Here is a 25,839-nt window from a genome sequence, read left to right as displayed (position 1 = left end):
TTGGCATTGATGGCAACACAAGATGGAAAAACCATCAAAGTGCCAAAATAGAAATGCCAAATACCAAAAACAAACAATCTCTCCCCCTGGGAGCAACATGTGTTTATCCAAAGTTTTATTTTCAATACCAATCTCTCTATCAATCTCTCCTCAAAAGATAATATGTTTTTCCATAGATATCTCTCCCCCTTTGACATCAAATGCCAAAGTTCATATACAAAATACCTTTCAATTCAATATACCAACTACTCCTCCTGAGAAGTAGCTTCCTCATCAAAGACCGGAGTAAAAGATTTATCTTTCAATCCTGCCAATTGATGACAATCATTAACTATTTAAGTCTCTACTGGTGGTGGTATGACTCCAAGCTGATCTCTGAGATATTCAAAAGTCTCCTTAGGCAAAGGTTTTGTGAAAATATCTGCAAGTTGTTCTTTAGTATTCACATAAAGTAGTTTTATCTCTTTTTCTTCAACTTTTTCCCTTAGAAAATTCAGTTTGATAGAAACATGTTTTGTTTTAGAATGTAATACCAGATTCTTAGATATATCAATTGCTGCAGTGTTATCACAATATATAGTAATAGGTTCCTTACATTTTACCTTTATGTCTTTCAACATTTGCTTAAGCCATAGTACTTGTGTAGAGTTAGTTGCTGCTGCAACATATTCTGATCTTGTTGTTGATAAAGATGTACAACTCTGTTTCTTACTCAACCAAGAAACTAATCTCTTTCCAAGAAAGAATTCTCCGCCGGTGGTTCTTTTTCTATCATCCACATTTTTTGCCCAATTTGCATCTGTGTATGCACATAGATCAAAATTTTCATCTCTAGGATACCATAATGCAAGATTTGCAGTGCCTTGTAAGTACCAGAAAATCCTTTTTACTACTGATTCATGATTTTCCTTAGGATTACTTTGAAATCTAGAAACAATACATACTACATTCATAATATTAGGCCTGGTTTGTGTCAAATACAATAAACCTCCTATCATAGATTTGTATCTAGTTGGATTAACAGATGTAGATTCATCCCTTTGAAATAATTTGTCATTTGTAGTCATAGGTGTGCTTACCAGTTTAGAGTTCTCCATCCCAAATTTCTTTAGCAATTCTTTCAAGTACTTGGATTGACTCAAAAATATACCTTTATCAGTCTGTGAAATCTGCAATCTTAGAAAGAATTTTATTTCTCCAATCATAGACATTTCAAATTCTTGCTACATTTTAATAGAAAATTCTTTACATAATCCATCTTCTCCTCCAAAGATTATATCATCAACAAATACTTCTATAATCAAGATGCCACCATTAGTTATTTTGTAATATAAATTGTTGTCTGCATTTCCTTTAGTAAAACCAATCTTTAAAAGATACTTATCCAACCTTGCATACTAAGCTCTTGGGGCTTGTTTCAATCCATACAGAGCTTTTCTTAACTTACAAACCATATCATTGTCATCTGTCAAAGAAAATCCATCAAGTTGTTCAATATTTACTTCCTCTTCAAGATCTCCATTCAAAAATGCACATTTAATATCCATTTGATAAACTTTGTAGTTCTTGTGAGCTGCAAAAGCCAAGAATAATCTAACTGCCTCAAATCTAGCTACTGGTGCAAAGGTTTCATTGTAATCAACTCCTTCTTTCTGAGAATATCCCTTACACACTAGTCTTGCTTTATTTCTGACAACCTTACAATCTTCATTAAGTTTGTTTCTAAATACCCATTTGGTTCCAATTACATTTTTATCTTTAGGCCGGGGAACTAATGTCCAAGTATTATTTTTCTCAATTTGTCCTAATTCTTCTTCCATAGCTTTAATCCAAAATTTATCTTCACATGACTCATTGATAGATGATGGTTCAATTTGAGAAATAAGACATGCCTCTTCATTTGCCAATCTTCCTCGTGTCATATCTCCTTTAAATTTGTTTCCAATTATCTGATCTTTAGAATGATTCAATCTTACATACCAGGGTGTCTTAGTTTGTTGTTGTTCTTCAATTATTGTGGAATCCTCTGATGGTACCGGGGTAACTGGATCTTCATTCTGTACTCGTGGATTTAGTGTAGGTTCATTTGTCACAATTTATGTTGCCGGTACAGAGTCTAAATACCTTGAAGTTCCTCTGAATTGTTCATCAATCTTTACATTTGTACTCTCAACAATTTTCTGCAATCTCTTATTAAAACATCTATGTGCCTTGCTCTTAGATGAATAACCAAGAAATATTCCTTCATCACTTCTAGGACCAAATTTGCCAATATACTCACCTCTTCTAATATAACATTTACTTTTAAAAATTCTGAAATACTTAAGAGTAGGAGTATTACCAAACCATAGTTCATGAGGGGTCTTACCAGTTTCACCTTTGATGTGAACTTTTTTGAATGTATAGACAGCAGTGCTAACTACTTCTCTCCAATATACATGTGGTAAATTTGCTTTAGATAACATACTTCTTGTTGCATCCAAGATAGTTATGTTTTTCCTTTCAACAACTCCATTCTGTTGTGGTGTCTGAGGTGCTAATAACTATCTCCTGATTCCATTCACTTCACAAAATGTATTAAAGTCCTTAGATGTGAATTCTCCTCCTTGATCTGATCTTAAACATTTAATTTTCTTACTGGTTTTATTTTCAACCATTTCTCTGAATAGTTTGAACTTTCCAATTGCTTCTGATTTTTCTTTGAGAAAAGTAACCCAACGCATTCTAGAATAATCATCAATAATTAGCATGAAATATCTATCACCTTGTAAGCTTTTAGTTCTAGATGGACCACATAAATCGGTGTGAATCAAATCAAGAGCATTATTGGATTTTTCTGGAATACTTTTGAAACTAGCTCTAACTTGTTTTCCAAATTGACATTCCTTACAAATTGTATTCTGAGGTTTCACAATTTTAGGTAGATCTCTAAATGCCTTAGAAGTACTGATTTTTACCATGCAATCAAAGTTTACATGACATAGTCTCTTATGCCATAACCAACATTCATCTATATGTGCAATCAAGCATGCCTTTTCACTGTTGTTCAAATGAAAGATATTACCTCTAGTTTGATTACCGGTTGCAATTTCCAAACCAGTTCTATTCATGATTTTGCATTTTCCATTTTTAAATTGTAACTAAAATCCCTTCTCAACTAATTGACCAACACTTAAAAGATTATGCATTAATCCTTCAACATAGTAGACATTGTCAGTGTTATGCTTACCATCAATAGATATTGAACCCTTACCTTTGATTGAAAAGGCTTTGTCATCTCCAAATCTTACTAAACCTCCATTGTATTCTTGAAAGTTCAAGAATTTACCTTTGTCTCTTGTCATATGATGTGAGCATCCTGAGTCAATGATCCATTCATCCCTTACTTCAACTTTAGCTGCTAGGGCTTGTTCTACCGATTGAGTAGTAGATGCTAGTTGATCTTCTGTTATAGCAACAAAAACCCATCCATTGTTTGCTGGATCCTCATCAGAATCATCTGTCACACCTTCATCAGTAATGTAGCAAGATTTGTCTTTGTTCTTCTTAAATATGTATCTGCGATATTCAGGATTAGGCTTGTATGTTCTTCTCACTTCTTCTCTTAGTCTAGCATGTCTATCAGGGCATCTCAAAGCCATATGACCAATCTTATTGTAGTTGAAACATTTAAAGGGTGCTTTACCTTCATACTTAATTCCAACTGGACCTTTTGGCATTTTCCTTGCAAATAGTGCTTCAAGTTCTTCAAGCTCTTCATTCTCCTTCCTAGTTTCTTCAAGTTCTCTTGCATAAAAGGCTTTCCAGTCTAATTTGTCAAATGATGGATCAGATGACGTTGATGCTTTAAAGGCCAAATATGTCTTTATAGTATCAATAGGACCAAATTCCTCAATTTCAAAAGCTGAAAGTTTTACAATCAATGTATCCCTAGTTACTGATGTATTAGGCATTGTTCTTAGCTCATTTATAGCAGTAACCTTCATTTTATATGCTGGTGGCAATCCTCTTAAGATTTTTGAAACAATTTCATCCTCACTCAAGCTTCCTCCACAACATTTAATAACCAAAATAATTTCATTTACTCTTTCCATAAAAGCATAAATCCTTTCATCTTCTTCCATTTTCAGATGTTCATACCTGACTCGGAAGCTTTCAAGTTTTGCAATCTTGACTGTGGAATCTCCTTCATTTAGTTTTTCCAAATTATCCCAAATAACTTTAGCAGTAGACCTATCTGATAATCCCATGATTTGTTGATCTGATAATGCGCTCAAAAGTGCTTCTCTTGCTTTGCAATCATTCTCTTCATCTTTAGCTAAGGTAGTTGGAGCAGTTTGACCAACTACAACAGCAGTATAACCATTCTTTGTAACTTCCCAGATATCCTTACCAATGCAATTCAGATGTGTCTCCATCCTGATCTTCCACATCCCATAGTGGGTTCCATCAAGTTTAGGACTGTCGTTCCTGAAATAATTAGTAGACATTGGATCTCCTCAAGTTGTTAAACTTCTGCAAAAGAGGGCTAGGCTTTGATACCAATTATTAGGTCCTAGAGACAATTGAGAGGGGGGGGCGGGTGAATCAGTTGTCTAATAAATTTAAACCAAAACCATTTAACCAACTTGTAGTCACATAAATCTGTCCAATTTAATTAAATGAATATTTCCTATTTATTTGATTAAAAATCCACTAGCCATCAGTTAATTAAATTAGTATTTAATTAATTCATCTTCAAACATTCTCCTATTAATTAAATAAATTAATCAATTTATTTTAATTAATTCATTAAACCAAATTCACAATCAGTTAAATGAATAAAATCTATTTATTTAATTAAATCCCCCTATTCCTCTTTTAAATAAATTAAATTAAACATTTATTTAAATCATTATCCCCCCCCCCAACTTGCATTTTTCTACAAATGCAACTTGCACACATTTATTGAAATAAATTAATTTATTTTAATTAAAAATCCTATTTTCCCTCACCCACCAAACCCACTTGCAAATCTAATCCCCTTCTAGATTCTTCTAAACCCCTTCCTAATTAGCCTAATCCATTCCCTAATTATTGTCACATTCCTAAGCAACTTGGAGTCACTTCTCAAAGACTTCAAAGTCTTTGAAAAGCATTTAATGATTTATGTGTTCAACAATTTGACGTCCAAAGTCTTCCGAGACCACTAATGGCTCTTACATGACCATTAATGGCTCTTACATAACCATTTATGGTTATTTCAACTTGCACTCATGTGTTTCCTCAAGCATTTATTTCTTTGACCATATTTATCCCTCTTGCCTTTGCACAAGAGTTTATCCATTGGATAAAAGCTTTATTCTTTGAATAAAGCATTTATTCACTCAACCTAACCTTGACCTTAACTCCCAAAGTCATGTCAAGCATTTAATGCTTATTCCCTCTCCTCTCAACCTATCTCACATTGACACTTGTCATCCTGGGATTGGGTTGAAAGCCCTCACATGGATCTCAAACCATTCAATCCTAACCCTTGTTGAGATTACTCAATCTCAACCATCCATTGCTCCATTTTTCCTATAAATAGAGCCCATTTCTTCATAATCGAGATCCTAAAAACTTGTATGCATTTAAGCTATAGGCATTTTGAGAGAGCATTTTAGCATAATCAACTCATATATTGTCATTTTGGTTAAATTAAATCATTTTAGCATCAATAGCTTAATATTAGCTTCCTTATTTACATTTAGAGCAATATTTCAATTTCAAACGTCCATAAGCATCCATAATGCAAAAAGCTACTGAGAGCTACACTATTTTGGAACTTGGAGAGGAGAGGAATAAGGGAGAAGAAACCAAGAGCATGTTAGGAGGCATTTGGAGATGCCTCATCATATTTACCTTCTTAGTTAGATATTTTATCATGCTTTTGATATCTCTTTTGATATGCTTGTGTAGGAAAGTATTTTGTTTGTGATTTTTGACACTAACGGTTTCCTTTCTTTTCTTGTTTGTGTCTTGACATCATTGACTAACCTTCCCTTTTTGTAGAGCATCATTTGGTGAACCTAACATGAATCTAAACACCTAAAAAAATATATATATTGACAACTAACATGTTTCATTGTTGAATTTGACACACAGGTTGCGCTTTAGTGCTATTGATCACATTGTAGCGCTATTGCAACTTGTTGTTCTAGCACTATTGTTCTTACAATAGCGCTATTGTACCAAGTTTAGTGCTATTGACTTTATTTGAGCACTTTTGACCCTATTTTGGCCCTATTGAACATGTTTGAGCGCTTTTGACTTCTCTGGCATTTTATTCTTTTAGCACGTTTGTGTTAAATAGCACTTCTATTTAAACACAAAGTAGTGCTATTGTAATAGAACATTGTAAAAACAACCTTGTAATTGAGAAAAGAAAATTTCTTAGGCTTGTGGACGCCCACCATAAGTTTGATTTTTACTAACTGTTTGTCCCTTGTGCAAGTCTAAAAACCAACCTCTTAAAAATCAAAAACTTCCTTTTTGGTGTTTTAAAAATTGAACAACACAAAATTTTCTTTTTTTGCAAACTTAGGATCAAAATTTGTGTTTGGTGTTATAAAATTGAATAAAAGAAACTTTGGTTTATTGCAAGTTTAGGCTTAACTTTTTATTTGGTGCTTAAAAATCAACAAAAACAAAATCCATTTCTAGCATCAAACTTAAGCAAAAATTTACAAGCCACACTTCAAATTTTGGTGCAATTAAAAACTTACAATCCACTTGTTTCAATTTTTTGCAAGGAATTTACTTCAAACAAATGTGCTTTTTATTAAGTTGACCAAGATTTATTTTTCCTAGTTACTTAAACATATTGCCTTTGAAGTTAAAAAGAACATCATGATTGTTGGAGCAACATCTCCAAATAGTTAGAACACATTGCGATAATGGGTTAAAAAGAACAACTGAATTTCATGCTTGGCACACTTGTGCAAAAAAAGGTTGGTCAAGTGGTCCTACTTCTAACACACACTATCCTCTCCCTTGGCTTTCGTGGTCCTAGGTGCAAGAGAAAAGTGTTAGTAACACTCAAAATTTTATCTTTTTAAGAGAGGCCTGCCAAGAGACACATCACTCTTGGGAATGATCTCGTGCGGTAAATCCTTCGAGCTGCTATAGAAATCAGGTGAGAGCAAAAGTTGTAGCCTTGGGTATAGCTGTTCCTACAGTGTAACTTGCCGAAAGGACAAATGGGCCCCACCACAAGTTACAAGGCTCTTAAGTGAGTCACTGCAGAATGAACTTATGTCCAAAGACATCAAAAATGACTAAACACCTTTAAGTAGTAGCCCACCCATTCTATTGATTGAGAATATTTGAGATATAATTCAATGCAAGAGCATAGATGGTTTTGCTCCCAAGATACTCACCATACATATTTCCTTGAGTAGAAACATAGCTTTTTGAAAGGTCACTTGTGGCTTGATAAAAGTGGTGACTCCCCCATCATAGGGATAATCTATTTTTTATACTCATGCAAGACTTAGTATATCACATCCTTACCTGCCACTGCGGGATTCATAAGGTATGTAGTACCAAAGTTGAAGAAATATCAAGATGTGGGCTGAATTTATCACAACTGGCCATTTGACCTTAGGGATACAAAGTGTTTGAAATGTCTTCATGTTAGTCAAGACCAAGTATAAATTGAGCCGACTTCAAGCTTTGGAAAGAAAACACCTAAAATACACTCAAAGGAAAGGGTCATAAAAAGTCGAAGGATTGGGTTGATCTAGACCCATACTTATTTGTGCCTCTAAGGCAACATTCTTGTGTTTGTGTGCTTGCTTTTTTTTCTTATCAAAGAAACATCATAAAAATCCAAAAATCAACACAAGTGTTCATCCAACCAAACATCTTTCAAAAACAACCCAAAAGATCAAAAACAAAAAAGAAAAGAATCAAACTTTATGACCATTCTTCACATCTTGAGAAAAAAGAATCGTCATCAGAACATCAACTTGAAAAGAAGACCATTGAGCTCAAAAGATTTGATCAAAAGGAGGAAATTCTTCTATCGAAATAGACAAATCTTTGTCTCCAATAGAGTTTTTCTATGTCAAATGCATCTCTACCTTCAAGGCAAAACAAATGAATCTGATTCAGAATCATTGAATGCAGAGCTTTTATGCAATATAGAGCTTTGAGTTATCACAAAAACCAAGGAGGCAAGATCAATCCCAACTTTTTCCCAAAAATTTGTATCACATACAACATAGCTCGAGAAATGCCACCAATGCATGAAAGGGAAGAGGTAGAATTTGTTCCATTTGTGACACAAAGCTTTTATTGAAGTTAAAACATTCCATCCATTATCTCATTCACACATCATCACTTCATCATCAATCCATTCCAACTCTCAAAACATTAAGAGGTTCTTGTCCCAAGTTCTCTTTTTAGATATTTCTTGAATCAAACACATCACATCAATTTTTAGATTGTTTCTACATCTAGGATAAGCTCATCCTAAGGGACACATCTATGCAGGTTAAAACTAGTTCATGAGTGAATCCTCTCATTAATAGGTAGTTAAATCTGTAACACATCTTAGATTTCTCTACACCTTATCACATCAAACCTTATCAAAAACAAACAAGCAATTCAAAAAAGGAATTTCGATTGCATCTACCTTAAAAGTTCTAGAGATCCACATGCAACACAACTCACCAATCATCAATCTTTCATTTCATCAACAACTCATCATCATTTTCATTCAACTTCAACAAAAACTTGTAAACAAAATGGCTCACACCCGATCACACTCAAGGCAATGAGAAGCAGAAATTGAAGAAGAAGAGGAGGAGAATCTCAATGAATTCCAAGAAGCACTTGGAGGAAATACAAATGGCAAAAACCCAAGTACTCCTACTCCTGCAACAATAGAAAGGACCCAGCATAACCCTCTCTTTAACAGACTTTTTGACGAAATACTCAGGAGCAATGCAAATGCTCACTTTTTAAAGCTTGCTCAAGAAGGAGAAAAACTCCCCTCTGACTTTGATCTTGCCCAATTAAGACAAGCATCAGAATGACAAAGTCACCATGAAGAGGAAAGAGGTAGAGATCCCATCAGATATAACATTCCTCGAGGTAACCCACCACCTCCTCCTCCAAATGAAATAGAGATGTTGTGGCAACAAGTCGAGAATCTCGCCCAACAACTTCATAGTGGTGTCAAGACTAACCAATTCTCACTCAATGACATTTGTCCCTATCCTTTTGATAGGAATATTTATATGCCACCCTTTCCACGAGGATTCGAAACACCCAAATTCAAAAAATATAGAGGAAAGGTAGATCCTCGCAATCATGTCAGGGAATTTCATTCTACTTGCGTCAAAGTGGCATATGAAGACACATACCTAATGCACCTTTTTCCCCAAAGCTTGGGAGGAACAACCACATCATGGTTTTCCCAACTACCAGGTGGCATTAGAACATTTGAGGAACTCATCCAGAAGTTCCTAGCTCATTACTCTCATAACATTGAACGCGACATCACCATGGCTGATCTGTGCAACACTAAACAAAAACCAGGTGAACTATTCTTAGTATTCCTACAACGATGGCATCAAATGTCTAGCAGACATTCTCTTCAATTACCTAACCGAGAACTAGTGGAAATATTCATTTCCAACTTAAACGAAGAAATGGAATTTCACCTGGATGTCAAAGACACAGACTCTTTTAATGACATGATCACCAAGGGTTTGAAATATGAGTGGGCCCTCATCAAGAAAGGACTTATCAAAATCTATAATGAACCAAAGGATAGTCCTCGCCCATGCTTAAATAGTGATAAACCAAGCTTCTGGAACAAAAACAAGAATATCGTCAATGATGGGGTTGTGGATGCCAGGACTATCAAAAGTGAACAACCTATGGTTTGGTTTGCAGGACAAAATCCTCCACCTCAGAATAACACAAATGTTCCTTCAAATCAAAGTTGCATCACATCTCACGATGAACCTAGACCTCATTAGCAAAAACAAAAACAAACATACACTCCCTTAGGGGAACTCATTGAAACAGTATTGCGACAACTCATTTCTCAACATTTGGTCACTCTACCTAAAACATCAAACTATGAGCCTCAGGTCAAACCCGCATGGTGGAGAGATACTGAACACTATGATTTCCACCAAGGGAGAGGACACAAGATAAGTAATTGTCACCAATTGAGAGATCTTATTCAAGATCTTATTGACCGAGGAGAAATTGAAATTGAAGGACATGACCCAAAAACAATAAACAATAATCATCTAATGTTCAAAAATCCACTTCCATCACAAGATCAAAGGGGTCCTTCCACTTCCAGGAGAGGCACTAAAACCACAGATTATACACAGGCTACGTATAATTATACTATAAATCACCTGTATGATGCCAGTGAACAAGTTACAACTATAACCATAAAGAATCCCAACTCCAATTGCAATGTTGTTACACGTCACGACAAGGTTACCATAAAGGCAGCTCCACAAGGAACCACCTCCCTACCAAAGTAGTACAATCTTGTGGAACAATTAGATAAAATGCCTGTGCTTATATCCATTTTAGAGCTATTGTGCCTATCGCCATCTCATAAAACAATCTTGGATCAAGCTCTCCAAGAGGCATCAATCCCTGCAAACCTGAATACAGACCAATTTCAAGCCATTGTTGGAATTTTAAAGTCATCACCTTGTCTCACTTTTTCCGAAAGCAACAACTCTTCCTTCCAGAAACCTCATAACGCTTCACTACACATTGAAGGCTTTATAAACCAACACAGGATCAAGCGAGTCTTGATCGATAATGGAGCAGGCCTGAATATTTGTACACTACAGTTGGTCACAGCATTGGGATATGCAATAGAATTAGTGGATCCTCACAAGAAGATCACAATCAAAGCCTATGATGATGCGGAGCAGTACTCCAAAGGAGCTGTGGTACTACCAATCCAAGTGGGCCATGTGGTAAAGCACATCATCTATTAGGTTCTAGACCTTCCTCTGCCATACAATCTATTGTTAGGAAGACCTTAGATACATGCCATGCAACTCGTTCCATCTACCTACCATCAATGTATCAAGTTCCCACATAATGGTGTTGAGATCACAATCCTAGATGATGCAAATCCCTTTGCATATTGTCATAATATCAGCCATCAACTAGAGATTACCATTCCTAATAATAGAGAAGCCATTTCCTCCACCTCATACATAAGTCCCACCTCTCTTGCCAGTTCAAACACCCCTATACCCAAGAAAGAAAAACTTAAGATGAAAATAGCAAAGGAAGGTCTTGGGGAATACAACTTGAATCAACTCTTTTGTGTGGGACAAATGCCCACTTCTCCTAGAACACATGGTAAATCATAGCAATTACTCTAGTAACCACTGATCACACCAGCATGTGCTTTGATGCCTTTCATCCTTGGAAAGAGTCAAGAAGAAGAAACCCAAGATGAGGCTTACCGAAATGGATCTATAAAGATTCCATCACCACTGATATACCACAAGCTACGCTTCCTACGGATCAACATGGAAAAGGCCTCCTCATTATGCAAAGAGTGGGGCATGATGGTCAGAGTACTTTGGGATATTGCAAAAAAGGATGACATGAACCCCTGCTGCCAGAATTAAAGCCCAAAGGTAATACAAGCCTAGGCTTTGAAAAGGAGATCTTTCCTAAACTCAGATCCAAAGGAAAACCTAGGAAACCATTATATCAGCCTATTGCAAAGAGGACACCTTTCATTATCAAAGTAGCATCAAACACCATCGCAACTGCCCCACCGAGGCTCAAAATCCCAACACAACCATCTGTAATGCCAATCATCCCACCAAGCAAACCAGTAATCCCATCAGCAATAGCAATAACATCAATAACACCTTTAACAACAACAACTATGTCAGAACCCGCAACAACATCTACAACGCCAGTAGTTCCAGCAGAAGCAACTGAGTCAACACTACCGGTACTCCCCATATCAGATTCCTTGATCCCCATCAACCTTCCTGCAGCACCGATCATTTCATCTACAAAGGTACATCAACCAATCACACCTGTAGTATTTAAGTCAAAGGACATCCTAGTATGGCATAGTAATCAGATGCTAGAAAGTGACTCAGAGACTGACTCACATAAGTGGGAATTTGATTCTATCTAGCTTAATACTTTAGATGAGGAAGATACATCACTACCTCCACCACACAAAGACATCCGTATTTATGGAGAAGCACAGATAAAGACCTCTTGGGTTCCTAAGCTAGAAACATCTTCCATAGACCCTACGTCTCATCCTCTGCCTGATTCTAATAGGGAGGGTACCATCAATGAACTTCACCACACTGTCTTAACCCTCACTGATACATCTAACAAACTTAACCTAATCGATGAAGTAATGCCCATTATCTATCCTAAACTCATCGAATGGAACCAACCAGATCCCCCATGTCTTGACCTCTTCCAAAACGATGAGGCCATCATTGACTTTTTGGAATTAAGGGATAACCTACCAAGTGGGGATCACAAAGCTGGGTTCACCATAGAAATAAATAGCACAACATACTTCGGGGCGGATGCCAAACCTTTCAGCTACAAAAATCTAACAATACAACATGGATCTTCTTGTGAAAACCACACTGTGGCACTATTTGATTCAACAAAAGTAAAAAGAAAGAGTGTATCCAACGGTAAAAACCTCTCTGGGGCACCTAAGGATGAAGGGTTTGGCATTCTCCCTGCTAGTACACAACAGGAATGATCAACGATTCTCATCAAGGAAACCAAAGAATAAAATGTGGGGACTCCTGAAAATCCTCACCTCATACATCTGGCATCTCTTCTCACTCTAGAGGAACAACCTAAATTTATAGAGTTCTTTCAAAAGCATTAGATCAAATTTGCATGGTCATAGGTAGACATTCCTAGGCTTGATCCTAATTCAGTCATGCATCACCTCACCATAGCAGAAGGAGCCAAACCTATCAAGCAGAAGCTTCATAAGATGCATCCCCAGATTGTAGTGCTAGTCAAAATAGAACTCAAGAAACTCCTAGATGTTGGTTTCATTAGACCAATTGATTATGCAGATTGGATCTCCAACATTGTGCCTGTTGGCAAACCAAAAGGGGGCATCCACATTTGTACCGACTTCAGAGATCTGAATAAGCCATGTCCTAAGGATGATTTTCTCCTACCAAATATCGACATCATAGTAGACCTAAAAGTAGGACATGCCATGCTTTCACTCATGGATGGCTTTTTAGGATATAATCAAATAAAGATCACACCAGAGGACAAACATAAGACAACCTTCACATGTCCATGGGGCACATATTGCTGGAATGTAATGCCTCTTGGCCTCAAGAATGCAGGAGAAACCTATCAATGAGCAATGACCACCACCTTTCATGACATGATGCATACTGTGATGGAAGATTATGTTGATGAATTACTAGCAAAATCACTCACTAGAGAAGGTCATCTAGACATTAGATAAAATCTTTGATAGACTGGAACAATACCATGTTCGACTCAACCCAAAGAAATGTGTCTTTGGAGTAACCTTCGGGAAGCTTCTAGGATACATTGTCTCAAGAAAAGGTATTGAGGTCGACCCAACAAAGGTAAAAGCAATCATGGAGATGCCACCACTAAAGAACATCAGTCAACTAAGGACATTGCAAGGATGGCTACAATCCATCTGAAGATTCATTGCACAACTGACAGATAAGTGTCACCCATTCACACACCTATTACACAAGAACATCCGCTTTCAGTGGGATGCTAGATGCCAGCAAGCATTCCAGATGCTTAAAGATTATCTCATGAATACACCATTTCTGATCCCACCAGATCCAAGCACACCATTATTACTCTATATATCAGCAATAAGTATAGCATTGGGTGTACTATTGGCACAACATAATGCAGAAGGGAAAGAGTGCATTTTTTACTACATCTCTCATACACTGGTGGGCTATGATCTCAATTACACACCTATTAAGTCAGCTTGCCTAGTAGTAATCCTAGAAGCCACTAAATTGAGGCACTATCTATTAACACACAAGGTACAACTCATTACAAAGATTGATCCACTCAAGTATTTACTCAGTAAAGTAGCATTGACGGGCTGCTTGGCCAAATGGGTGATGATTCTAAGTGAATTTGACATTGAGTATGTAGACCGTAAGGCTATCAAAGGCCAAGTTATTGTAGATCAGTTGGCCAATGCACCACTCATAGGTGATCATCCTCTCATTTCCAATTTTCCAAATGAAGAGATATTCATGATCACAACAGCACAACCATGGAAACTATACTTTGATGGTTCATACACTAGGCATGGCTCGGGGGCAGGCATTCTATTTATCACACCTCAAGGTGACAACATCTTGAAGTCTTATAGGCTCACATTTCCATGCACTAACAACATAGCAGAGTATGAGGCCTTGATCACAGGACTTAGCCTAGTCGTACAATGGAAATTACAAGAACTACAAGTATATGGCAACTCACAATGGGTCATTTTACAATCAATAGATGAATATCAGGCTAAGGATGATAAACTCATGCCATATAAGCAAATGGTGGACAATCTAAAGGCATCATTTACTATAATTACCTTTGAGTAGATACCAAGAGATCAGAATTGAGCTACTGACACCATGGCTACCATCGCATCTCTCCTAGATCTTCCATAGAATTCAACACGCTACGAGTTCTTGGTAGAACACCTTTGGATCCTCGCTTATGATATCCCTGAATTTGAGATGATATGTTGCCTTGTCGGTTCTGAATCCCCATGGTACAGTGAGTTCTACACCTATATCTGTGATCACACCCTTCCTCCCAATCAATCGAATAACCAATGTAAAACCTTCATTCACCAAACTACTCGATATACCATTATTACCGAAACCCTATACTGACGCAGTCTTGATGGTACTCTCCTTCGATGTCTAGAACAAGATGAGATAACAAAGGCCTTGGAAGAGGTACATGAAGGAATTTGTGGAACCCATGCAAGTGGTCCATCACTAGCCAAGAAACTCCTGCACAATGGATACTATTGGCCATCTATGGAAAAAGACTCATACTACTTTTTCAGAAAGTGCAAGAAATGCCAAGTTCATGGTGACCCGATACATGCACCGGCACAACAATTGCAACCAATCACAACACCATGGCCTTTTTGTCAATGGGGCCTCGACCTTGTGGGTAAAATCCATCCATCTTCATCTAACGGTCACAAATTCATTATTACCACCACCGAATATTTCACAAAGTGGATCAAAGCTATTCCACTTAACCAAGTTACCGGCAAGTAGGTCACCTCATTCATCCTCAATTACATCATCTGTCGGTATGGTACATACCCATGTCCATCATCATGAATAATAGTCTTCCTTTCAAAAATCAGAATGTCCATGAACTTTGTGAGAAATTTCACATCCAACACCGCTTTTCCACTCCCTATTACCCACAAGGCAATGGTCAGGCTGAAGCATTGAATAAAAACATATTAAGAATCCTCAAGAAGAGAGTCAATGATGTTGGTCATGATTGGCATGTTCAATTGAATCCAGCACTATGGGCATATTGAACTGGCATTCGAACCCCTACAGGCACAACTCCCTACTCATTGGTCAATGGTGCAGAGGCTATTTTACCTATTGAGGTTGAGATCCCATCACTATGGGTTTCCTTGCACAATATCATTGATGATGAAGCATACAAAGTATCCCATCTTCAGGACTTGGAGCTACTTGATGAGAAGCAACAAGCTACATACAACCACCTCAAAACATATCAACAATGCATGAGCTAAAGTTATAATCATTGAGTTAGGCCTTGTACATTTGAGGTAGGTGATCTTGTTCTTCAAGAAAATCCTCGTAACCAACCAAATAGAGAACATCAAGGAAAGTTTGAATCAATTGGCTACTTCAGAAGGAGAACCACTAGCAGATCCGATCAACAACATGCACCTCAAACGATTTTACACATAAGCTGCATAGAGCATCAGGCTCCCATATATACTAGCAAAAATACCAAAAACATCCAGATAAATGAACTGAAGAAAATACAAAAATATCAAAAGAATAAAGAAAAATCATGCATCCAAACAGTGAACAACCACTTTGGTGGCACCTTAGGTAAGTGCGATGGTGAAAACCTGGCAAACAGGCGCCACTCGTAAAGGCTATGGCCCCATTGTCTTTCAAACTTGTTGCGATCACATCTACTTCATACATACATCCATCCATCTATCAACCATGGTTTGTTATGAATCTACAATTCCAAGAAAGTACTGCATGCATCCTACATCCCGCTCTTTTATAGTCATGTCTAAACTGGGGGTAATTCCCTTAACCTATTGATGGAGGTGGATTCTACATTGTGTTTTGATTCATTAAAGTTCTTCATTCAAAACTATCTCACAAAATCCAAAAACATTCAAAACAATTCAAAATCCAAAAACATAAAAAAAAACATCGAAAATCACACAAAAACATGGCAACACATTGTACATACTCATCCAAGAACATACCATACAAACATTGAAAAAACTCCTCACACAATGATCACTTCTCAAATTGACCAAAACAATCAACATCAACAATCAAACTATCTTTAACAAGGATGCATCCTTCCTTACCAAAACAAAGACAAGATATCATTTTCTTTGACAAGAAAATTGTCTTAAGCTATCAAATACTTGGTTGATTTGTGAGTAATTCATTCATTTATATAATCAGGTTCCTACAACAATTGTTTGTATATCTTCGATGCATTATTCCAATGAAGTTCAGGGGCATGTCCTAATGGTGTCTACATGGGAAGTTCACTAAGCTACAAGATATTATACAAAATGTAGTCATAGATCACTATAGCTTGCTGACTACAGCGTATACCTCGACCATATGACCATGAACCACTACCAAGGATCCATATTCTTTATTCTTTATGTACATACTATTTTCTTACAAGAACAATGCTCTTTCTTTGGTTCCTCCTCATCCAACTGGATAAAGGTTTTATCTCTTATTACGGTATGCACTTATCTCAGGATATGATCAGCATAAGATCAAGGAGGATGATCCAAGTCATGCATGAAAGGAGATGATTCTTATATGTTCCACAAGCAATACTCTGGTCGACTTGAACCATTATATCAAGTTGTTTGTATTAACTTGCTATATCAAATCCATGTAAGAAATACTCAGGTCATCTTGAATCATTATGTCAAGATGCTTGTATTCTCTTCCAACATTTTAAAGCTCAATGTTGAAAATAGAGCACTATGGATTGTCATTTCATCTCATCTGATTATATATTGCATTCTGTTGCATATCACCCATCCATTCACTCATTCATATGTATGATTTATATTCAAATGTGAACAATGTTCATATGAATAGTTATGTGAACATTAAGCTGGTCTTGGATACAATCACGACCGATTACTTTGATACATCATCAATGCATCATGCAAAGTCTCAAAAACCTTGCCTTCCTCAGGATCATATTAAATCATTACATTTAGTTGCATTTTACATTAAGTACATTCATGTCATTTTAAATTAAGTTGCATAATAGTTCATTTAAATTGACAGTAGCCTTCATTAATCATTTGCATCATTGCATAATCATGATGATTGGACTCATTCATATGATCAAATTGTCCTTGATTGTATTAAACCATTTATTAAGCATTCATTTAGTGTCAGTTATCCATTATCATTTTATTATCCTTTATCATTTATCATTGTACACATTCATTTATCTATTCATTAGTTAAAAGGTGCATTCATTCATCCATTATTTAGTGTCTTATTATACTCATTTTAGGATTCATTTACATTGCAGTCATTATCCCTTTTTAAAACTGCATTAAGGTGCAGTTACTAAAACCATACATTGTAGTATCATAGCATTATCATTTTTACTTAATCATATTTAGGCATTTAAAATCATAAATCCATTTGTCTCCAAACATTAGTTCATACCATTTTATATATCCATTATACATATGCATTCATTTAGACCACATCATCTAAACATTTGTACTTTACATTTGTTTATCCATATTACATCCATCTAACAACATCTAGATGCATACACATACATAACATCATTTATTCAAAAAAATTGCATTAACATCATTACATATCATTATCTCATCATTATATCAAAAATAGGAAACACCAAAATCCTATTCATAACTCATCATAAACATACATTATCATCATGGCATTACACACATAAAGCATCACATCAGATCAAACATGCACACATGTATAAACCTACATTCATATATCAGTATTGAACATCATAAAATCATCATAAAAACATGCATATAGGAATCATCTGATAAATGCATAACATATACACATATACATCTAGGCAATAAAATCATACAATCACCATCCTGCATAGCATCCATACATATCAAATGCATACATCAAAAATGGGATCTCCTCATATATATCATCTCATGTATCTGAGTACAATTAATTCTACAAAATTGGCTACCAAGAGCCATCCAAGATACAGTCAAAAAATAACAATGATACAATACATATATGCAAAAGTGCTCTCTCAGATGCCACTCTGACCAGACACTACACAACCATCACCACCTCCTCCCCCACTGGTCCCAGCACCACCTGATCCATCTCTTTGTGGAGGCCCCATCAATCCCCCACTAGCTTCTACACCCCTTGACCTGTCTCTCCATAGAGGACCCATCACACCCCCACTACTCTGCATCCTCTGGGATCGCTCTGATCTGGCCTGTCGCATCTGCAAATAGCATAGTGCTCGCTGACTGGATGGTACCACTTGCTCATATAGGCCCCACCAATAATCAACCTCTCCACCTACCCTTCCTACCTCCCTCGCCAATGCCTCCACAGATGGCCCTTGTCCCTATATTCCCTCCAACACCCTCACTCTCTCCTTCAACTAGATCATCCTGTCCATGGCCTGATCTCTCTCCTGCAGTACTATAGTTAGCTCTGACTCTTGTGCAAATAGTTGCCACCTCCACCTCCAAATCCTCCACCCATGTCTCAGATGCCTCAAGTCGAGACTGCAAATGTACTATCAATTGCTCTCGCACATCTCCACCTGATCCCTCTCCTATCTCCATAGCTACCTCACTGGTATACCCCTCTCCAGTGGCTCCCTCCCCTCTCTCCATCAGTATCTCCCTATCCACCCCTCTCCTGCCCAATCTCACTCCTCCCTACATCAATGGTCCCTATGATATCTGCAATGGCAATCTGCCTCTCCCTCTCCGCAGAATCTGACTCTCCAATCCACCACCTCCTCCACCACCACCTCCTCCTCCATCTCCACCATCTCCTCTCCCTCCACCTACTATCGGTCCTTGACCTCCTACCCTCCTCTGTCTCCGTCCCCTCTCATCCTCAAACTCGAGCACTGACTCTACTAGATCAAATATCTGTAGAATCAGATGAGCCACCAGGTACTGTGTGTACTCATCTAATATCCCTGCATCCACGACCCTTGGTCATATATCCCAACGTCTCACCTACAGCATCCAAAACTTCGCTAGTGCCTAGTCATACGACAGCACTGGCCCCCAAGCATATCTCTCTCGTCTCACCTGAGCATACTTCCCTGATCCACTAGGTAACCCTTGTCACCGCCCAAACTGTCTCAGGACTCTCCCAGGTACTTGTCTCTCTACATGGTATGAAGTCCTCCCAATGAGGAATCAGGTCATGAACACATAAGGCAGTGCCTCTGCATCATCATCCAAGGGCTCGCACTCTAGGTAAGGTCTCCATATAATTGCATCCAAATCATCTAATGCCCACTGCTACCACTCTAACTTCCCCAGGTGGGGTTGACTCATCATACCGCTATACATAAACATATATGGCTGATCCACTACACAAAACCTAAGACTCACTGGTCGAGTCACTGGTAGATGCTCCCATGCCCAGATATGTAGCAGCATCACTCCCGCTGCTAAGGAGCCCCTCCCACGGTATACCATCTCATGCAACTCCTGATAAAGGTGCACAAGCATGCACGGTCCCCAGATGAATCAGGTCCCCTCTGTGATCATCTGCTCTATCACCTATCCCCATCCAATGGCTAGACCATGAGAGCACCTATCAAGACACAATAGTCCTCCCACAATGCCGGATACGACTGCTGGTAAAGGCTCATATAAATTCACAATCTCCTCCTAAGAAATAGAGCCATCATCAATAAAAACATCCTCATCGAAGAACCTCTGTATTGCAAGAGTCCCCCAGGATCTGTCATATGTCACCAGCTCCCCCTGAATCAGAATACACAGGATGTGCCACACATCCTCCAGGGTCATTGTCATCTCCCCCTGTGCAAGGTGAAAGGTGCATGTCTCATTGTGCCACCGCTCTGCTAACGCCATAATCAATCCATGATTCATCTGAATCATTGGCATGTGCATCACATCATACAAACCCGTCGCTGTAATGCAATCTATCTCAGCCTCTATTAGCTAATCCCACAACCACGCATAGATCCTCCTACACACAGACATCAATCACTCCTCATCAATTATTTTGTTTTCAAACTTTCTTAAGTTTCAACCTAAAACTATCAACAGATACTTTGATCAAGTATCTTCGGGCCTCAACAGGTAAGTAATCATGGCACACCTAGACTTCAACAGGCATTTTTCTCCTAAAATGACCTAAGTCTTATTAGGCTGCTATGGTTCAAAATAACTCCCACTTCGCTCCCTATCCATCCATCTTTGGCATTAGGAGATTTTTACACAAACTGGGGCATTCATTATCTTGCAAACAAAAGCGCTATTTTGCACACAAAAGCGCTACTTATCTACCATAGTGCTAAACCCCTAACAACAGTGCTTAAACAGCTATCCAAAAGCACTAAAAATACAAAAGCACTAAAACAACATGACAACAACGCTGCTTAAAGACAAAAGCACTCAATTAAGCACTCAATAGTGCTTAAACATCAAAAGTGCCTAAACAAGCCTACAATAGCGCTAAAAATTGCAAAAGCACTCAAACAGCACCTCAATAGTACCATTGCAGCACAATAGCACTAGTTAATTGGACAATAGTGCCAAAATGTAGTTTCAACGCTATTGTTCCAACTCAACCTGGACTCAACAAAAAGCGTATCAAAACAGCATAAAAATTAAAATTTCAAATTTGCGTACTGCTGGTCCGTAGTCATTTGACCGCTAGAACTGATGAACTCACTCAAAATGGTGATCTGCAACTGGTACCGACATCCTGACTGCTGCTCGCTCCTCTCAAAAGACAATCTCAGAGCTCTGGTTTCACACTGGTCGTGGTAACAAATGATCCTATTTTCACCCCTTTCTCCCTATTTAAACCCTTCGCAGTCACCATAACTTTCCCCCGCTCACCGCCGTGGTCCCCCTAACCTTCCCGAGCCTCCCATTTCTCAGCCCATCTCTCAAGGGGGCATACCACCCATTAAATTTACATTTTATGGAGTATATTTCTTCACGTCTATTTTTCTTTCTTTGAAATGACATGATAAACCGCACCGTCTCAAAGAGGGGCAAATGTAGTCACATAAACCTATCCAATTTAATTAAATGAATATTTCCTATTTATTTGATTAAAAATCCACTAGACATTAGTTAATTAAATTAATATTTAATTAATTCATCTTCAAACATTCTCCTATTAATTAAAAATATTAATCAATTTATTTTAATTAATTCATTAAACCAAATTCACAATCAATTAAATGAATAAAATCTATTTATTTAATTAAATCTCCCTATTCTTCTTTTAAATAAATTAAATTAAACATTTATTTAAATCATTATCCCCCCCCCCACTTGCATTTTTCTACAAATACAACTTGCACACATTTATTGAAATAAATTAATTTATTTTAATTAAAAATCTTATTTTCCATCACCCACCAAACCCACATGCAAATCTAATCCCCTTCTAGATTCTTCTAAACCCCTTCCTAATTAGCCTAATCCATTCCCTAATTATTGTCACATTCCTAAGCAACTTGGAGTCACTTCTCAAAGACTTCAAAGTCTCTGAAAAACATTTAATGCTTTATGTGTTCAACAATTTAACCTCCAAAGTCTTCCAAGACCACTAATGGCTCTTACATGACCATTAATGGCTCTTACATAACCATTTATGGTGATTTCAACTTGCACTCATGTGTCTCCTCAAGCACTTATTGCTTTGACCATATTTATCCCTCTTGCCTTTGTACAAGAGTTTATCCATTAGATAAAAGCTTTAATCTTTGAATAAATCATTTATTCACTCAACCTAACCTTGACCTTAACTCCCAAAGTCATATCAAGCATTTAATGCTTATTCCCTCTCCTCTCAACCTATCCATATTGACACTTGTCATCCTGGGATTAGGTTGAAATCCTTTACATGGATCTCAAACCATTCAATCCTGACCCTTGTTGAGATTGCTCAATCTCAACCATCCATCGCTCCATTTTTCCTATGAATAGAGCCCATTTCTTCATAATCCAGATCCTGAAAACTTGTATGCATTTAAGCTATAGGCATTTTGAGAGAGCATTTTAGCAAAATCAACTCATATATTGTCAGTTTGGTTAAAATAAATCATTTTAGAATCAATAGCTTAATATTAGCTTCCTTATTTACATTTAGAGCAATATTTCAATCTCAAACCTCCATAAGCATCTATAGTGCAAAAAGCTGCTGAGAGCTACACTATTTTGGAACTTGGAGAGGAGAGAAACAAGGGAGAAGAAACCAAGAGTATGTTAGGAGGCATTTAGAGATGCCTCCTCATATTTACCTTCTAGTTAGTTATTTTATCATGCTTTTGATATCTTTTTTTATATGCTTGTGTAGGAAAGTATTTTGTTTGTGATTTCTGACACTAACGGTTTCCTTTTTTTTCTTGTTTGTGTCTTGACATCATTGACTAACCTTCCCTTTTTGTAGAGCATCATAACTTAATGCTTAATACCAGTAAACCAGTTAAGTATGCTGGTAGACAATGTTAACAGTAAATTGATATACTAGTAAAGATTAATACATGAAACATAAACATAAAGTCATCCACAACACATAACACCAATATTTGTATGTGGAAACCCTATAAGGGGAAAAACCACAATGGGAAACCTTACCCACAATCAGATGATGCTACTGTAGATAGTAAGTGTACATAAATGGGGTCTACACATGCAAAAAGTCCAACAGTGTAGAGCTCACTGCTCAATCACAAAATGGGAGTCACACTGACTATAGTTGGATGGTTAAATCCAATAAGAATGTATAGCACAAAATAGCATCTTCATATGCTGGATTCAGTACTAGTGTAATGCTGATATGCTTCTACAAAAACCTAGCTTCACCTTCAAATGATGTCTTCGTATATACCTCTTTTTAATCTCGCATATGCCTTCTCACAATTCTTCTTCACATTCCACATTCGATCTTACAAATAAGATCTTACATTTATATGATAACCTAAGACCAATTTTAGTAGGTCAGCTCTACAAGATATTACAATAAAAACATTTTAGAAATAATATAATATCCGTTGCAATAACCGATTGAACATGTCGGCTTAATGCATTTACAACAATAATAAATCATCTCCATAGCGTGCCATACTGATCTGGAAAAGATAAACCTACTGGTGTAACCCTAGGTAACCCTGGACCTATTTGGGGTAAAAGCAAATATGCAAATATGAATATACCAATGATTAATTCTTCAAAACAAAGTGTCCACATGATGTCTTCGACATTACCAAGTGTCTTTTATATCATTCCAAGTGCTGGTGAACATTATATCCTGTCGGTGAACCATATACTAGTAGCTCTACAATAGTTACTTGCTTGCTAGTGAATGTTGCTGGATCTCCAAAGTGCTAGTGTTTCAGTAGGTGTTGACATCAATGATAAAACCATACCAAAATACCAACACATTCAAAGGTTGGTGAAGCCTCCATCGACATGGTTTTTGAAACAACTAGTCGACATTAATGAAACAACCAAAAATCATGGGATTGTAACTAACTGATGTGGATTGAGGAAGAAAGTATAATAGTGGAAGATCAAGGAGTAGTTGGTGCCTAGATCGAAGCAAAGGAATCAATATTCAAGAAGATCTCAAGAAGGAAATAACTGAGCTTTTTATGAGCTGATAGATTTCAAGGTAGAAAATCATGTATGAGATTGCTATCTTTAGCAAGTATGCATTGGATAATGGTAAACATGTACAGATGCATTCCTTGAGTATAGGTGATTGATCCAAGATAGACTAGATCAGATATCATGTAGATTGTGTCGGGAAAAGGAAACCTAACCACCCCAAGTTTGAATTGATTCTTGGCAAGAAAGCTCAAGTTTAAATATGATGACTTAAGACTGTGATTGCTACCATTGTAGAGTGAAGAGAAGTGTAAAACTGTTGTCTAAGAGACAAAGAAATAAACACTTCAAGTGTTTATGAGTGAAGATCTCACTAATAAGGAGAAGCAAAGTAAACCAGTGTAAGGAACAACCAGTGGAGTGTGCATTGAATACAAAAGTGACAAATAGGAAAAAGTTGTCCTTGATTAAGATTGATCAAGTGTGAGTTGAAGGTGAAAAGACATTATGAATGGGGATTAAGAAACATGATCAACAAAGTTAAGTTACAAAGTGAGTGAAGAGAATTCAAACCAATAAGGGAAAAAAATGATAGAGGAGATTATTGTAAGGTTGCAAAAATTCATTTGCAATAGTGATTTCATTTGTATAACTGAGTTTCATATTGTTTTCACTAAGTTGAAGATTAGTGCAGGGGTTGTATCTCCTTTAGGTTGTAGCCTATAAATTGTGTAGGGGTTGGTTCTCCTTTAAGTTGGTGCTCATAGACTAGGGGTTGGTGCCCTAAATATTGTAATCAGAAATTTATTGTGAGGCTGGATTGGAGCAGAAGATCTCTAGTAGCTTTTCTCACTAAGGTTTTTCCCACATTGGGTTTTCCTCGTATATATCTGGTGTTCTGTGTTGCATCTTTCTGCATATAGTATATTAATATTTTCACAAATCTTTTCACACACCTTGTTTGCATTGTTTGAGATACCATTTAGCACTTAGTTTGTTTTATACATTACTGGTATCTCCTTGTTGAATGAAAAGAGTTTAAATCACTGATTCACCCCCCTCTCAGTGATCCATTGTGTCCAACAATTGGTATCAGAGCCTAGGTACCCTATTATGTAAAAAGAATTCTCTAGCTTGGGTAGATCCTATTAAGTGTTCACAATTGCAAGAAATAAATCTTCCTCCTCAAAAGTTCCTTTGTTTGATGGTGTCAACTATTGTTAGACACAATGCACCACTCAGTGGTTCACTAAATTTTTTCCCTTTTATCTATTCTTTGTGAGCGTACCGGTTTATGGATCAAACATGATGCAGACTTATTTGGTTAGTGGGGAGACAACTAAAATCCACACACACAAGGCGACATCACATAACACCAGTATGTAAGAGGAAAACCCAAGATGGGAAAAACCTTAGTGAACAATGTTGCTGGAGTCTACAACTCCAATCTAGCCTCACAAAGAAAACATAGTTAAAAAGTTTAGGGCACCAACCCCTGACTTTAGGGCACCAACCCAAGGAGCTACAACCCTTGCATCGAGCTACAACTCAATGTTCACAATGTAAACATCAAATAAATAAGTAGTTATCTTGTTACAAGTGAATCTTTCAACCATTTCAAATACCTTACTCTATCGGTGAGATACCTTTTCTGCAACACCAAC

This window comes from Cryptomeria japonica, chromosome 8 (genome assembly GCF_030272615.1).
Source record: "Cryptomeria japonica chromosome 8, Sugi_1.0, whole genome shotgun sequence".
Lineage (NCBI taxonomy): Eukaryota > Viridiplantae > Streptophyta > Pinopsida > Cupressales > Cupressaceae > Cryptomeria > Cryptomeria japonica.
The sequence above is the reverse complement of the archived record's forward strand: the minus strand, read 5'-3'. Positions refer to the sequence as shown.